Source organism: Arachis ipaensis, chromosome B7 (assembly GCF_059453495.1).
Source record: "Arachis ipaensis isolate K30076 ecotype BB chromosome B7, ASM5945349v1, whole genome shotgun sequence".
NCBI lineage: Eukaryota > Viridiplantae > Streptophyta > Magnoliopsida > Fabales > Fabaceae > Arachis > Arachis ipaensis.
In genome coordinates, this window is record NC_142442.1 from 46,564,595 (window position 1) to 46,574,990 (window position 10,396).

A 10,396-nucleotide genomic window follows, 5' to 3' on the forward strand; every position below is an offset into this window, starting at 1 on the left:
TTCAGAGTATCAATTTCAAGAACTCCCTTCTTCATAGGCGTCCCATTATTCACAGGATTCCTCTCAGAAGTGTACATGAACTGGTTATTAGCAACCATGTCAATGAGTTCTTGAGCTTCTGCAGGCGTTTTCTTTAGGTGAATGGATCCACCTGCAGAAGTATCCAATGACATCTTTGATAGCTCAGATAAACCATCATAGAATATATCCAGGATGGTCCATTTTGAAAGCATGTCAGAAGGACACTTTTTGGTCAGCTGCTTGTACCTTTCCCAAGCTTCATAGAGGGATTCACCTTCTTTCTGTCTAAAGGTTTGAACATCCGCTCTAAGCTTGCTCAGCTTTTGAGGAGGAAAGAACTTGGCTAAGAAAGCCGTGACCAGCTTATCCCAAGAGTTCAGGCTATCTTTAGGTTGAGAGTCCAACCATATTCTAGCTCTGTCTCTTACAGCAAATGGGAAAAGCATGAGCCTGTAGACTTCAGGATCTACTCCATTAGTCTTAACAGTATCACAGATCTGCAAGAATTCAGCTAAGAACTGAAAGGGATCTTCAGATGGAAGTCCATGAAACTTGCAGTTTTGCTGCATCAGAGAAACTAATTAAGGTTTCAGCTCAAAGTTGTTTGCTCCAATGGCAGGAATGGAGATGCTTCTTCCATGTAAATTGGAATTAGGTGCAGTAAAGTCACCAAGCATTCTCCTTGCATTATTGTTGTTGGGTTCGGCTGCCATCTCCTTTACTTGTTTGAAATTTTCAATAAGGTTGTCTCTGGATTGTTGTAATTTAGCTTCTCTTAGTTTCCTCTTCAGAGTCCTTTCAGGTTCTGGATCAGCTTCAACAAAAATGCCTTTTTCTTTGTTCCTGCTCATAAGAAAGAGAAGGGGACAAGAAAAGAAGAGGAATCCTCTATGTCACAGTAAAGAGATTCCTTATTGTTAGTAGAAGAAGAGAAGAAGAAAAAATTCGAACATAGATAGAAGAGGGGGTTCGAATTTGGTGAGTGATGTGAGGAAGAGATATTAGTAGATGAATAAATAAATAGAATAAGATGAGAGAGGGAGAGGATTTTCGAAAATAATTTTTGAAAAAGAGTTACTGATTTTCGAAAATAGTTTTTGAAAAAAAGTTAGTAATTTTTTGAAAATTCAAATAAAAAATAAAATAATTAGTCTAATTAAAAAGAATTTTTGAAAAAGAGGGAAGATATTTTCGAAAATTAGAGAGAGAGAGTTAGTTAGGTAGTTTTGAAAAAGGTAAGAAACAAACAAAAAGTTAGTTAGTTAGTTGAAACAAATTTTGAAAAGATAAGAAGTTAGGAAGTTAGAAAAGATATTTTGAAATCAAATTTTTGAAAAGGATAAGATAAGAAGATATTTTTGAAAAGATATGATTGAAATTAGTTTTTTGAAAAAGATTTGATTTTTAAAATCACAATTAATGACTTGATTCACAAGAAATCACAAGATATGATTCTAGAACTCAAAGTTTGAATCTTTCTTAACAAGCAAGTAACAAACTTGAAATTTTTGAATCAAAACATTAATTGATGATGTTATTTTTGAAAATATGATGTAAAATTAAGAAAAAGATTTTTGAAAAATATTTTTGGAATTTTCAAAAATAACTAAAAAAAATGAAAAAGATTTGATTTTTGAAAAAGATTTTGAAAAAAGATGAGATTTTTAAATTGAAAATTTGATTTGACTGATGAAAACAACTAGATTTTTGAAAAAGTCAAATCTAATTTTCGAAATTTTAAGAGAGAAAAAGGGAAAGATATTTTTTTTATATTTTTGAATTTTTAATTATGAGAGAGAGAAACATGAAAATGATGCAATGCATGAAAGTTATGGATCAAAACAATGAATGCATGCAAGAATGCTATGAATGTCAAGATGAACACTAAGAACACTATGAATGTCAAGATGAACACCAAGAACATATTTTTGAAAAATTTTTAATGCAAAGAAAACATGCAAGACACCAAACTTAGAATCCTTTAATGCTTAGACACTAAGAATTCGAGAATGCATATGAAAAACAAGAAAAGACACAAAACATGCAAATGAAAAGATCAAACAAGAAGGCTTACCAAGAACAACTTGAAGATCATGAAGAACACTATGAATGCATGAGAATTTTCGAAAAATGCAAGATGAGTATGCAATTGACACCAAACTTATAACATGACTCATGACTCAAACAAGAAACACAAAAATATTTTTGATTTTTATGATTTTATGATTTTTTTTATATTATTTTTTTCAAAAATCATTTTGAAAAAGAAAAATAAGGATTCCAAAATTTTTAATATGAATTCTAGGAATCTTGCCATGTTAGTCTAAAGCTCCAATCAAAGGGTCAGGCATGACTTAATAGCCAGCCAAGCTTTAGTCAAAATATGAGTGTAATTCATTCAATTTTAAGCCAAAACTTCAGTCCAAAGAATTTAGACATGGCTTTACAGCCAGCCAAGCTTCAACATGCTTCATGAAACACAAGAATTCATTCTTAAAAATTCTGAAGAAAAATAGATTTTTGAAAAGGTTTTTTTTTCGAAAACAGATGAGAAATTTTTTGAAAGATTTTTGAAAAATTTTTGAAAAGGAAACGAAAAGAAAGTTACCTAATCTGAGCAACAAGATGAACCGTCAGTTGTCCAAACTCGAACAATCCCCGGCAACGGCGCCAAAAACTTGGTGGACGAAATTGTGATTACACTTTGATTATGTAAAATTCATTGCTCTTTCTTTCCCTGGCAATGGGGCCAAAAACATGATGCCAATACCATGGTTCACAACTTCGCACAACTAACCAGCAAGTGCACTGGGTCGTCCAAGTAATACCTTACGTGAGTAAGGGTCGAATCCCACGGAGATTATTGGTTTGAAGCAAGCTATGGTCACCTTGTAAATCTCAGTCAGGCGGATATAAAATAGTAATGGGGTTTTCGAAATTAAATAATAAAAGAAGGATAGAAATACTTATGTAAATCATTGGTGAGAATTTTAGATAAGCGTATGGAGATGCATTCGTTCCTCTGAACCTCTGCTTTCCTGCTGTCTTCATCCAATCAGTCTTACTCCTTTCCATGGCTGGCTTTATGAAAGGGCATCACCGTTGTCAATGGCTACATCCCCTCCTCTTGTGAAAATGGTCCAAGATGCCCTGTCACGGCATGGCTAATCATCTGAGGTTCCCGATCATGCTGGAATAGGATTTACTATCCTTTTGCGTCTGTCACTACGCCCAGCATTCACGAGTTTGAAGATCGTCACAGTCATTCAATCATTGAATCCTACTCGGAATACCATAGACAAGGTTTAGACTTTCCGGATTCTCTTGAATGCCGCCATCATTCTAGCTTACACCACGAAGATTCTGATTAAGAGATCTAAGAGATACTCATTCAATCTAATGTAGAACGGAAGTGGTTGTCAGGCACGCGTTCATAGGGAATGATGATGATTGTCATTGTTCATCACATTCAGGTTGAAGTGCGAATGAATATCTTAGAAGCGAAATAAGATGAATTGAATAGAAAACAGTAATACTTTGCATTAATCTTTGAGGAACAACAGAACTCCACACCTTAATCTATGGAGTGTAGAAACTCTACCGTTTGAAAATACATAAGTGAAAGGTCCAGGCATGGCCGAATGGCCAGCCCCCAAAACGTGATCACATGATCAAAATACAATCCAGGATGTCTAATACAATTGTAAAAAGTCCTATTTATAATAAACTAGCTACTAGGGTTTACAGAAGTAAGTAATTGATGCATAAATCCACTTCCGGGGCCCACTTGGTGTGTTCTTGGACTGAGCTTGAATGTTACACGTGTAGAGGTCATTCCTGGAGTTGAACGCTAGCTTTTATGCCAGTTTGGGCGTTGAACTCCACTTTGCAGCTTGTTTCTGGCGCTGGATGCCAGATTTGGGCAGAGGACTGGCGTTGAACGCCAGTTTGCGTCATCTAAACTTAGGCAAAGTATGGACTATTATATATTGCTGGAAAGCCCTGGATGTCTACTTTCTAACGCAATTGGAAGCACGCCATTTTGGGTTCTGTAGCTCCAGAAAACCTATTTTGAGTGCAGGGAGGTCAGAATCCAACACCATCAGCAGTCCTTCTTCAACCTCTGAATCTGATTTTTGCTCAAGTCCCTCAATTTCAGCCAGAAAATACCTGAAATCACAGAAAAACACACAAACTCATAGTAAAGTCCAAAAATGTGAATTTAACATAAAAACTATTAAAAACATCCCTAAAAGTAACTAGATCCTACTAAAAACATACTAAAAACAATGCCAAAAAGCGTATAAATTATCCGCTCATCATATACCACTACTTGTACCTTAGCCCCATTACAACCTTGAAAAGACCTCATGATGTTTGCATTGGTATATTAATTGTTGTTGATTTTTTAGGAGAAGAACAAAAGTTAGAAAGCATGATTAGAGAAGGATAGAGCGATTACCCTATACGCTAGAGATTAGAGCGTACATACATTATCAGTGAGGATTCAATGCTTGAATTTTCATGTTCCCTGTTTTCATGAGCTATCTTCTTGCACTTTTATCTGTTTTATTGTATAATGATAGAATTAGTGGAATTTGATTTATAATTGTTTTGAAGAGCTTATTTACTTTTGATCAAGTGGGCAAGAATCATATAGTTGCATTTATTTATATATATATAGGCTTGCATTGCATTTCATGAGTTTCTACATGTTCATACTTATTTCCTTATCTCCTTCAATTAAGCATGAGGACATGCTAATGTTTAAGTGTGGGGAGGTTGATAAACCACTATTTTATGGTTTATATTGTGTTTAATTGTGTGGTTTTATCATGATCCTTACCCACTTATTCATTAAATTAGCATGAAATTATAATTCCTTCCTGAATTTATAACAAGTTTGAAAACTGCTTCCTAGAGACTTTAATTATGTATTTTTAATTCTCCTTTTATTCCATTCGATGCCGTGATCTGTGTGTTGAGTGTTTCAGACTTTATAGGGCATGAATGAGTTGGAGATTGGAAAGGAAGCTAGCAAAAATGGAAGGAACACAAGAATTTGAGGAGATAACCAGCGAGAAGTGACGCGGTCGCATGGCTCACGCGACCGCGCGAAGGAGAGCAAATCGCAGTGACGCGGCCGCATAACTCACGCGGCCGTGCAGATTGGAAAAGCTCAAGCGACGCGGTAGTGTGGACGACGCGAACGCGTGGCAAGGAAAAGCGCGAATGACGCGTCCGCATGGATGATGCGATCGCGTGACATGTGCGATCTGCATAATCTGCAGAATTCGCTGGGGGCGATTTTGGACCTTATTTCGACCCAGTTTTTGGCCCGGAACAGCAGACTAGAGCCAGAGAATATGCAGAGACAAAAGAACAACATTCATTCTACACAGTTTTCAGTTTTAGATCTAGTTTTACTCCTTCAGGTTTTTTTCTCTCTAGGTTTAAGAATTTTAATTTTCAATTGGTCTTAGCATTGGAACATTGAGAAGAGTTATTTCCTCATCAAGACTTCGTCATTCTAGTTCGTTCTCTTAACTTGGTTTTATTCTTCCATGTTCTTTGCTTTGTTCAATTTTGTCATTTGAATACTTTCATGATTATTTAATACAAGGATTATTTCTTCGATTTTAATTTATTTTCCATTCCAATAATCATGTCTTCTTTTAATTCTCTTTCATGTGTTATGGATTTATTATTTACAATGAGTGAGTAGTTCCCTCACTTGATGGGGAGTTGATTGAAAGGAACTCTTGAGTTGGAAGGATTGAAAGAAAATTTGTAATTGGGTTAACTGTTGGATTGTTATCTAATCACTAACACCAATCCCTTTGAACTAAGTGGGTTGCAACTCGTGAACAGATCTAGCATTCCAACTTGTTTGACTTTCCTTTACCTAGTAAAGGATAACTAAACAGAACAACCATTAATTATAAATTAATCTTGAAATCATCCCATCAATAATAGAGATTCCAACTAATCAACTCCCAGTCAAGGCTTTTATTCATATTATTTGAATTTTCTCAATTTAATTTTCCACCTACTTAACTCAACTTTTTGGAACATCTGATTAATAAAATAGCACACTTTTCTGCAACTCGTTGGGAGATGACCTGGGACTTAAATTCCCAGTAATTTTTAATTTAAACTCTTTGTGACATATTTCTAAATTGATAGGCAGATTTTCGGTGAGTTAAGAACTATACTTGCAACGTAACTATTTTAATAATTTTTAATTCACCAACTTCTGTGCCTCATCAATAATCACAAATCAAATTCCACTAATTTAATTCTTATACAGGAACAACAGACAAAAATGCAAGAAGGTAGCTCATGAAAGCAGGAAACATAGAATTTAAGCATTGAACCCTTACTAATGATGTATGTATGCTCTTAATCTCTCTATTGTATTGGGTAATCACTCTATCCTTCTCTAATCATGCTTTCTAATTTTTGTTCTTCACCTAACCAATCAACAACAATTAATATACCAATGCAAACATCATGAGGTCTTTTCAAGGTTGTAATGGGGCCAAGGTAAGGGTAAGGATATATATATGGCTGAGTAAGCTTATAAATTGAATCTTTAATTATCCCAAGCTTTCACCTAACACACACATATATATATTCTATGTAACTTAAATTTCACACCTAGCTACCCAAAATTTTTTTTTTCTTTCACATTCCATACTCATGTATCAACTTTTATTTTAATTTTATCATATATGCATTGATCTTTGAAATTTTAACTTAGCATTGGGGTAATTTTGTCCCCTTATTTAATTATTGAATATTTTTGGATTTTTTTTTACATTAAAATAAACACAGCTTATCAATGCACATAGAATTTTAATTTTTTCTTTTATAATTTCACATGAGTAGGTACCCAAATTCCCATTATATTATCATGACATATTCCCTTATTATCTTTTGTTCCCACAATTTTTCCATACTTAATTAACACATAATTCTATCTTAAGCTAACCAAAGATTCAATTGGGATATATAATTATTTTTTTGCTTAAGGCTAGTGATGTGGTGAAATAAAGAACAAATGGGATTTAAAGGCTCAAATTGGCTAACAAAGATAACTTAAGGGGTAGGCTTAATTTGGATAAGTGAGATAAACAAATAATGGCCTCAATCATACACAAGCATATAAATATATTAAACATTGGACATATAGGATGAAACAAAATACAGATTACAATCATAGAGAAGTAAACACACAAGAATAAAATATTTATGGCTAAATAATGTAACCATGTATTTAGGCTCAAAGTCTCACAGGTTGTGTGTTCTTTAGCTCAAAAATCATGTTCCAAATACAACCTCAAACAAATTTAACATAAAAGTCTTGATCAAAATTAGTGAAATTGTGTACTAAAAATAGGGTCTTAGAAGAAGCTTACTGTCTTTTCAATAAAGTGGAACATGCATGCAACTATCCTATTCTATAAAAGAAAAACTAACTAAATATCCTATTTTATTGGTGTTAGGGAAGAGAAATTACCTCCGAAAGTCAGGTACTGGCCGACCTTCCCACACTTAAGGCTTTGCACCGTCCTCGGTGCCATCTGTCAGGAACAAAGGTGGGCTGGTAGCAGTATCTCCACAGTCGGGACCGTCATGGCTCCCTGTGCTGGTAAACGAAGTAGAGTCCGGGGTGTCTGAGTCTCTATATTTTCCTTTAAGTAGCTCCTTGAGGTATGTGAATCGGCGTTTGTTACGGCGCTCTCTCAGCTTTGCTTTGTGTTCCTGCTGATCCAACCTCTCAAGTATCTGGTGGAGCAGTTGGTTTGTTGTAGGTGTTTGTGGTGTTGAAGGAGGAATGTCTTCAGCCGGTTCAGTGGGATGGCTTGTAGTTACGGCTGGAGATCTGATATATTTCCCGTAAGGGACGTATTGGTCATCCCGTGAAAGCATGGCTTTGGTGTCCCCAGCTCTATAGGAGACTCTGGCTGTTGAGACAAGATCTGAGACCAAGGCGGAAAAAGGTAAGTTGCCCGTAATTTGTACGTGTCCCATGGCATTCCGGATGTGTCTTGGTAGGTTCAGAGGCTGGTCCGTAAGGTTGCACTATAGTAGAACGACCATGTCTGCAGTGAAGGAGGACTCGTAAGTGCTCGAAAAGACGTAATGGGACATAATCTGTGCCCATACGCGAGCCTTCAAGGTAAGTGCTGAAGCCGATATTCCCTTAGGTCGGGAACGATGGTATCCATAGATCCATCTGCTGCCAGGTAGTGCGATAACTCTGAGAACAGCGTCCCAGTCAAATTGGTACATCTGGCGCTTGAGTGAGGCTTCTTGAAATGCATCCAGTCCTTCTGGTGTAAGGGGGAGATCTAGAGCTCGTTGAATGGCCTCTTCTGTAATGGGGACTTGTTTCTGATGGACGTAGACAGACTGCAGGGTTGGCAGGTGGAAATTAGAGGATAACTCGACTACCCAGGAAAGATTGACCTGCCGTGGCTGTCTCTGAAGGAAACCCCATTGTCTTCGTTCAATTTGCGGCTCATCAAATTCAGCAATATGGTTCGGGAGGATAAGAAGGTATTCGTTATTGTAACTCCTTTCTGCCAGGATGGGGAACATCTGCTCACAGTAGCGATTGGTAAATCGTGGAGTGTCCTTTGTTGGGAAGGCATTCTCTTTGTCATCAACCTTAATAATCCTCTTAATTCTTTTTGTTGAGGGCTTGACTTTAGTTGAAGATGGCTCTACCACTAGAGCTCGTTTGGTTCCTCTCCTTGCTGTTGATTTGGGAGTAGATTTCTCCTTGCCTTTCTTGGTGGCCATCCTAAAAGAAAGAAAAGGGAAAGTATGTTAGAATGTCATGGTTTGGAGCAAGGAAGAAGGCGGGAAAGGAGGTAATTAGTGCACATTAAAGATGAATGATGTTAACACATGGTCATGACTACATATGAGAAATCAACTATGGAAATATAGTAAGTGCATATGATGATAATTAAATGCAAGGTGTTTATTGGCATGCAGGCAAAGGCATGAGTAGCATAGATCAAGCATTCAATGTCCAAGTTAGATTACCAAGACTTTCAAACTGATAATTTGTTTGTAACGACAATTATATTTAAATAACAAAATAAAAGAAGGGTTTTTGTGAAAAGTAAGCATTTAGAGTAGTAGAATAAAAGATATCGAAAAACAGTGCACAATGCCATACGGGCGTTTTCACAAACACATAGCATACATGGTGAATAAGTTATTGAATGTATTAAATTGAACATGCAAGCAACCCTTAAAAAATTAATATATAATTGCCAAACAATTTTTCAACAATCCACAAGCAAATCATAAGGAAAAATAATGACCCTACTAAATTTCTAACACCAATTAAAAGAAAAAGAAAGGAAAAAAAACATGGATAATGCAGGTAAAAAGAAAAAGAAAAGAAGAAGAAAACATAAATTAAGAAGAAGAATAGAAAGGTAAGGAGGGAAGAAGAAAAGAAAAACTTTGTTAATGGTGGTGAGAGAGAGAAAGTAGAAAGTGAGAAAGAAGGAAGAAGGAGAAAGGGGAAGAAAATAATGAAGGAAAAGAAAAAGTAGGATTAGGGGAAGAGAAAGATAAGATATGTTGGCAGATTAGGATAAGCTGTGCGGCACAAGCGACGCGGACGCGTGGGGTACGCGTTCGCGTCGGTCATGCGGATGCGTGACTCGTTTTGTGCTACTGGCGCGAGGGAAGCCTCGCGCACGCACAACTCTCTGTTCAAAACTCATTATTGCCAAATTCCAGGTTGACGCGTTCGCGTGGTGGACGAGATCGCCTGGGTGGCAAATATTCGAATATGACGCGGACCCGTGAGCCATGCGTCCGCGTGGTAAGGCTTGTGCGTTCAGCACCAGTCCAGCACCACTCCAGCACAACTTTCAGTCATGCACCCTGTCTTACGTCGATTTTTAGGTCACGCGACTGCGTGGGTGACGCGGACGCGTGGATCAATTTGTGCCAAAGGCACGCCTCCAGCCACACTCCCGTGTGACTTTTTGTTCGATTTATTTTTCTTTCTTACTCACCTGCGACGCGGACGCGTCGGCGACGCTGTCGCATCGCGAGCCTCCCTTTTTTTTTAAAATAAAAATATGCAAATGTGCAGATGAAGATGCAAACTGAATGCACGAATAATTAAGAAGAGTTATTGAAAAAATAAAATTAAGAAGAGAGAAAGGAACGATCATACCATGGTGGGTTGTCTCCCACCTAGCACTTTGCTTTAACGTCCTTAAGTTGGACGCTCCACTAGCTCAGTCTTCTGCTGTGGGTGGATCCTCTATGAGGAAGATCTCTAGCTCCTTGGGTTTCGTCGCCTTCTCACCATGATGTAGCTTTAAGCGATGCC

General features: G+C 37.0%; 1 non-coding gene across 1 annotated transcript; it reads left to right on the plus strand.

The window, feature by feature from the left end:
• Positions 1–227: 227 nt before the first annotated feature.
• Positions 228–335, plus strand: LOC148551029 (small nucleolar RNA R71). The gene has a single exon (XR_015893605.1). It is a non-coding gene; the product is annotated as a small nucleolar RNA R71 (small nucleolar RNA).
• The last annotated feature ends 10,061 nt before the right edge of the window (positions 336–10,396 follow it).